This window comes from Capsicum annuum, chromosome 4 (genome assembly GCF_002878395.1).
Source record: "Capsicum annuum cultivar UCD-10X-F1 chromosome 4, UCD10Xv1.1, whole genome shotgun sequence".
In the NCBI taxonomy this organism is placed as follows: Eukaryota; Viridiplantae; Streptophyta; class Magnoliopsida; order Solanales; family Solanaceae; genus Capsicum; species Capsicum annuum.
Window position 1 is genome coordinate 116,641,201 of NC_061114.1, and position 7,603 is coordinate 116,648,803.

The window sequence follows — 7,603 nt, forward strand, 5'->3', positions numbered from 1 at the left end:
ATAGAACATTCTAATACGGTTAGTGGGTGAACGCTAGCATGTACTCAGGATAAGGATAAAATAATGCCATTATTTAAAAGCAAAGCAAATAACTATATGCAATCACATACATATAGAAAGGGAATAGGATTTAGCATGTATTTAAAACCTTAACCTAGGTTGTGTAGCTTTACCGTCATAAATCCATCCACGAGCTATATGGGTTCAGTGTTACCCCCTGAACAGGCCTAGTATGTGTAGCCACATGAACCAGAGATATCATAGGGGTCGGAGATTCCCATGTACCCTTTACCCTCCATGAAAAATATATACAAGTGTAAACTTGGGGGATTCCCGTGTACCCCACAAGTATATGGTCACCATGAACACCCCCCATGTCGGAAAACATGAGTTTCCAGTGTCCATCCATCAGACTCACACCTTCATGGATAGCTATTACAACCCGCCATTATGCCCAATAAAAAGACTTAGCATATAAAAAAAACTACCAATTTCAAGAGTCAATTATAAAGGCATTATGAAGCGGTATCATCATACCGACTATAGCTTGCAAGCTATGTCATTAGCCAAGTCTTAGGGGATTCCCATGTACCCAATAAGATTCCCAATTAAACCAAAACCATGGCCAATAAGGTCTTTCCAAGTCATTTAAAATCAACCATACAAATTTAGGTTCCATTGTTCTTTATGATATGCAAAAGTTTCAATAATAGTAAAACAATGTTGCAAAACCATTCTCATTGGCATTTTAACAAACATGTTGAGGGAATACAACTTCCAAAACAGAAACCAAATATAAATTGACTACTCCCATGCAACCATATGTTCAAAACATAATTATAACATGAAAAACAATAAGTAAAACATGGGAAAACATTATCCATCCATAAACAACCAAAACCCCAAACATCTATTTCAAAACCAAAACAAATCCATATTTGTACCATGAAAGCCATTCATTGAAACATGCCTTTAGTTGAACTGACAATGAGGGAGGAGTAACATACCTTAGAAACGAAGCAAGTCGGTGCGAAACTACCCTTAAGATCCTTAATTGATTGCCTTGATGAAATCCTAGTCTCTTCTTGAACCCTAATCTTGAGAGATATTTTTAGAGTGTTTGATTGAGAATAGAAGGTTAATGAAGTTCCAAAAGGTGTTATATGTTGTGGGTCAAAAGGAGTTAAGAGGGGAAATGTACAGAATACCCCCAACTTAAACTATAAAAATTATTGCAGGTGGGTACATGTTGACCCTCCAACCCATCACCACAACATATGTCTGGTACCGTCCAGTCGTACTTAGAATGGAAAGTTGGTCATCCATACACTATCTACTATACGCCATCATGGCCCCAACTTGTGACCAAACCATACGACTAGAATAGTCCAGTCGTACCCAAGACAATATTAAAAGGGATTGCTACATGAAAATATATGACTATACCTTACCACTCGTACCCTTTCCTCATGGCTCTTAGTGAGCCACTTGTACTCAGAGCCAAGTAAGGTTACTAAGTTTTAGATTAAGTGAAAGACCAACCCAACGAAGCATCACCAAACCATACGACTCATATTCGCTAAGTCATAACCACAACAGAAACCTAACCACCATACACCGAAAAACTTATGAGTTAGATCACCAACCCATACCCACACAATACAAACGTATGGTGAGTCGTTACAGGACGGTGAGCTCAAAGCTCAAGAAATTTTGAAGGGCCAAAACTGAGAATGTTTCAATTCTCCCCCACTAGGATCATTCATCCTTGAATGCTGGAACAACGAAGTACAAGCACAATTACACCCCCAATCATTCTACTCTTACCATTAAGACAGAAAAAAAAACACCAAGGAATTCACGTTTTTACCTTTAACAAAGATATAAAATAAAGAGGTTAAGAATCAAAACATACCTTGAGCAAGAATTTTTGAAATAAGGAATATGAGCGGATACTTGGACTTCATGTCCTCTTACTCTTCCCATGTAGCCTCCTTTACCTTATGGTTCCTCCATAGAAGCTTTACCGAGGCCACGTCCTTGGTCCACAACCAACGACTCTGATGATCCAAGATTTCAACTGGGATCTCCTTATAAGATTGGGAATCCCAAATACCAATATCCTTGGTTGGTACAATTTATGATGGATCAACTATACACATCCCCAACATAGAAACATGTAACACTGGATGAATGAAGCTCAAACTAGAAGGCAACTTTAGCTCATACGCAATATTGCCAACCCTCTTCAATATCATGTATGGACCAACATACCAAGGACCGAGCTTCTCCTTCTTCCCTAACCGCATCACTCTCTTCATAGGAGACACTGTTAAGAACACCTTATCCCTAACCTTAAACTCCAACTTCCTGCATCTTACATTTGCATAGGACTTTTAACGACATTGGCCAGCCTTAAGCCTATCCCGAATCACCTTCACCTTCTCCATATCTTGGTAAACCAAATCCGAGCTAAACTTATCCGCCTAATAAACCTCAAATCACTCAATAGTGGACATAAAACTCCTAACATAAAACGCCTCAAATGGAGCCATCCTAATGCTAGAGTAGTAGCTATTATTGTATGCAAACTCCATAAGAGGTAAGTGCTTAACCCAACTACCATCATCGTCAATCACGCAAGAACGGAGCATCTTTTAACGTCTGAATAGTCCTTTATGCTTGCCCATCTGACTGCGGGTGTAAAACAATGCTAAGACATACCTTCTTACCCAAACCTTTCTAAAATGACCACAAAAAATGAGATAAAAACTATGTACCATGATCATAGATGATAGAAATAGGTACCCCATGCAACTTCACAATCTCTTGGAGGTACAACCTTGCATAATCCTCAGTCGAGGCATTAGTTCTCACTAGAAAATAGTGAGCTGACTTTGTCATCCTATCCATAATGACTCAAACCAAATCAAATTGGTTTTGAGACAGAGAAAGACTGGTAATGAATTTCATATTGATCACTTCCCATTTTTATTCAGGTAACTCGATTCCTTAATATAACCCTCCGGGCCTCATGTGCTCAACTTTTATTTGCTGGCACGCCATACACTTGGCTACAAAATTTGCCATATCCCTCTTTATATTGATCCACCAATACATCTCCTAAATGTCGTGAAACATTTTCATTGGACTAAAATGAACAACATAGAGTGACTCATGCACCTCAGCCAATATCCTCTCTCGAAAGCCATCCACATCAGGAACATATAATCGCTCTTGGTACCATAAGGTACCATCACCACAAATATCGAAGGACATCACTTTCTTTTCACCTATATCACCCTTGATCCTCATCTAGATAGGATCTAACATCTGCTTCTTATTGATTTCAGCACCAAGAGACGACTGCACCACGTCCTGCACAAACACACCACCATTCTCAAAGTCCAAAAAATGAACTCTAAGGTTAGCCAAATGGTGGATATCCTTCACCAACTCCCGCTTCTTCTTATCCATATGAGCTACCAACTCTCGCTTCTTCTTATCCATATGAGCTAGACTCCTCAAGGATTACCTGCTAAAAGCATCAACAACCACGTTAGCTTTACTTGGGTGGTAGTGAAGACTCATGTCATAATCTTTTAGAAGCTCAACACTTCTCCTTTTTGAGGTTAAGCTCTTTCTGAGTAAACACATATTATAGGCTCTTATGATAAGAAAAGATATCCACATGTACTCTATACAAATAGTGATGCCAGATTTTCAAAGCGAACACCACAACCAAAAGCTCTAATTCATGAGTCAGATAATTCTTCTCATGGACCTTCAACTGTCTAGAGGCATAAGATATCACCTTGCCATGCTGCATTAGAGCATAACTAAGTCCCACACGGGATGTATCACAGTAGACCATAAACCTATCCGTGCCTTCAAGAAAGGTTAAGACTAGAGCCAAAGTTAGCTTATCCTTTAGCTTCTCAAAACTACCCTCACAAGAATTAGAACCCAAGAACTCTACCTTCTTCTGAGTCAACTTAGTCAATGGGGTAGCTATAGTCAAGAAACTCTCTATAAACTTTCTGTAGTAGCCGACTAAACCCAAGAAGCTTCGAATATCGGTTGGAGTCATGGGTCTAGGCCACTTCTTCACCACTACAACTTTTTGTAGATCTACCATGATCCGTTTACTAAAAAAACATGACCCAAAAAAGTGACAGCATTTAACCAGAATTCACAGTTTGAAAGTTTAGCATTTAACTACTGTTCTTCCAAGGTTGCAATATAATTCGGAGGTAATTCGCATAATGCTTTTTGTTGTTAGAATACACCAGAATATCATCTATGAACACAATGATGAACAAGTACAGAAACAGTCAGAAGACTCTATTCCTCAAATCCATGAATACCACCGAGGTATTTGTCAACCGAAAAAACATTACTAGAAACTCAAAATGTCCATACAAGGTATGAAATATAGTCTTAGGGGTATCCACCTCCCTAATGTTTAACTGGTGGTACCTGAATCGAAGATCAATTTTGGAGAAAAATTTAGCACCCTGCAACTGATCAAACAAATCATCTATCCTTGGAAGAGGATACTTATTCTTTACCATCACCTTATTTAGCTGCCGGTAATTAACACACATCTAAAGAGAACCATCCTTCTTACACACAAATTATAGAAGAGCATCCTATTAGGATACACTAGGATGGATGAAGCCCTTGTCTAAAAGATCCTTGAGTTGTATCTTAAGCTCCTTCAACTCAGTCGGAGCCATTTTATATAGGAGAATAAAAATAATAAGAGTGTCTAGAAAAAGATCAATACCAAAATCAATCTCCCTATCAGGAGGAACACTAGGAAAGTCATTAGGGAAGACCTCAAGAAATTCATTCACCACAGGAACAGAACGCAGGAAGGGACCCTCTGAGTTAGAATCTTTAAACCAGACCAGATGATAGAGACACCCCTTGGATATTAATATCTAAGATCTAAGATATAATATAAAATTTCCCCTTAGAGCTAAGGAACCACCCTCCCACTCAATAACTGATTCATTAGGGAATTTAAAGACGACCTTATGGGTTCGAAAGTCTAGAGAAGCATAGCATGTGTGCAACTAATCTATCCCTAACATGATATCAAAATCAACTATGTCCAATTCTAACAGATCCACTATAGTCTGCCGACCACCCTCAAATATCATAAAACCCTTATAGGCTCTTCTAACAACCACAGAGTCACCCACTGGGGTAGAGATATAAAAAGGATCCAAAACACACTCGGGACCAAAGCCAAAATGCCCAACCACAAATAGGGTCACATAAGAGAGAGTAGACTTTGGATCAAAAAATAGTACATATCACGAGAAAAGAGTTTCAACATACCGATCATGACATCAAGCGATACCTCAGACTCCTGGCGGGTAGTGAGACTATAGAGACAATTCCAACCAGTGCTAGAGCTAGATGGTGTACCTTTTTGTATTGGAGCTTAAGATGAAGCAACATGAAACTTTTTTGCCTAGAAAAAACCTTAATAATAGGGTAATTTCTAAGCATATTCCCTATTTGACCATAGTTGAAGCACTTGTCCCTTGCCTCATAACAGAAACCTCTATGCAATCTACCATAAAACCTGCAGAGAGGATATGATAGGAGCTGATTGGGCCCCATTAGCTTGAGATTGGGCACTCTGTACCCGAAAGTTGTCGCTATCTTAGAAGCGCCTATTGCTCAACAACTTTGGGTAAAAAGCACTAGTCGTCGAGTAAGACCCATAATTTCCCCATTTCTTCTTAGGCCACTTCCCGCCATCCCTACTATTCTGCTATTACCCACCACCTTGTTCAGAGAACCTAAAATTTTTGCCCTTCCTCTTTCCTATCTCAGCCTGCTTCTTCTTTTCTTCCTCCACCTATTAATTATACATTACCAACCTTGATAAAAAAACAACCTTACTTTCCAATATTAAGTCTCGGGGTAACGCGGATAACTGGTTAAACTTTAAGGCATACTCCTTGACTGACAACTTGTTTTGCTTTAGATTAATAAAATCTTCCACCTTTGCTTCCCTCAACCCCTCAATAAAGAAGTAGTCTAGGAAAGCACCAAAGAAATCCTCCATAGACCTGACTTAACATCGTCACCCCTTGATTGATACCATTCTTTGTACCATTAGTACGCCACATCTTTCAGCTAGTAGGAGGCAAACTCTACGCCTTCCACATTAGTTGCATGCATAACACGAAAGATCTTTTCCATCTCATCTAGAAAACCTTGAGAATCCTCCTTTACCTTAACACCAGTAAAGGTTGGAGGGTTCAACTTCATAAACTGGCAAATCCTTGTGGCCTCAGAATATGGAGTAACAGATACACCATGCTCAGCCTAAAAAGCTACCAACTAAGCCAACATATGGATAGACTGATGAAATGCAACATTCGTCACATCATCTTGAGGAATTAACGAAGGACTGAAGGGAACCAGTAGAACTCCTGGAAGGCAATCAGGAACTAGACCCCTAGACTGGGTGTGAACCCCATAAGTAGAAAGGGTCTTATCAATATTATCCTTAGGTAGGATAGAGATATTTTTGTGAACTTTAAATCATCGAGGAGGCATGATTTGAAAATCAAACAAATAGGAATTAGAGGAGAATTCAGGACCTTAGACTCTTCAGCTTAAATATAGAACATAAGATAGAGAAATATTCCTAAATGCCATGTATCCTCTCCCTTATGAGTGGGGCATGCTACAAATCCTTAATAGAGACTCTACTCGACATGACTTTGTGGACTCCCATATGACTACCCATATGACTATGTATCTAGGGATCTGAAACTAATCTAACATGACCTAAAATAGGACCTAGTTGTGTTGGGAATCTCAAGTCTGATCGGGATAAAAAAAAAACCCCTAACACCCCACCATTACTAACCTATACCTAGTATTGGATGAATTCTAAACATATAACAAGATATAACAAAATTAATTAAAAGACTTTTAAGGATATTTATAACCATAACCAATAAATATCAAACCAAACGTCCAACTAGTGTTAGCCCCAATGCCAATACCAATACCAAGGCTAACACCATTACTGACACCACCCATGCCTATAGTAGTCACACACAACCTCTAATTGAAATCCAAGAACATTCGATCGGGACATGCCCTCGACCATAGCCAAAACCAAAGTCCCAAAAATAATAAAAAGTATAAAAAGCAGTCCATAGCATGAAATGAAGTCTTTCGGAGTATGGAAGCTCACCACTTCAGCTTGACACGAATGGTGTCCCCAAATCTAAGTCACTGAGAAGGAGGATTAGTATGGCCAGTTCTAATATCATGTGTTGATATAGCATCTAAAGACGGTTAGCAGGTGAACGATAGCATGCACTTAGGATAAGAATAAAATAATACCATTATTTAAAACTAAAGTAAATAACCATATGCAATCATATAATACATATATATCATGCCATGAAGGGAACCGTGTTTAGCATGTATTTAAAACCTTAACCTGGGTTCTGTAACTTTACAATCATATATCCAACCACATGCTATATGGTTCCAATTTTACCCCCTTAACCAGCCTAGTGCGTTTGGCTATACAAACTAGAGATATCATACGGGATAG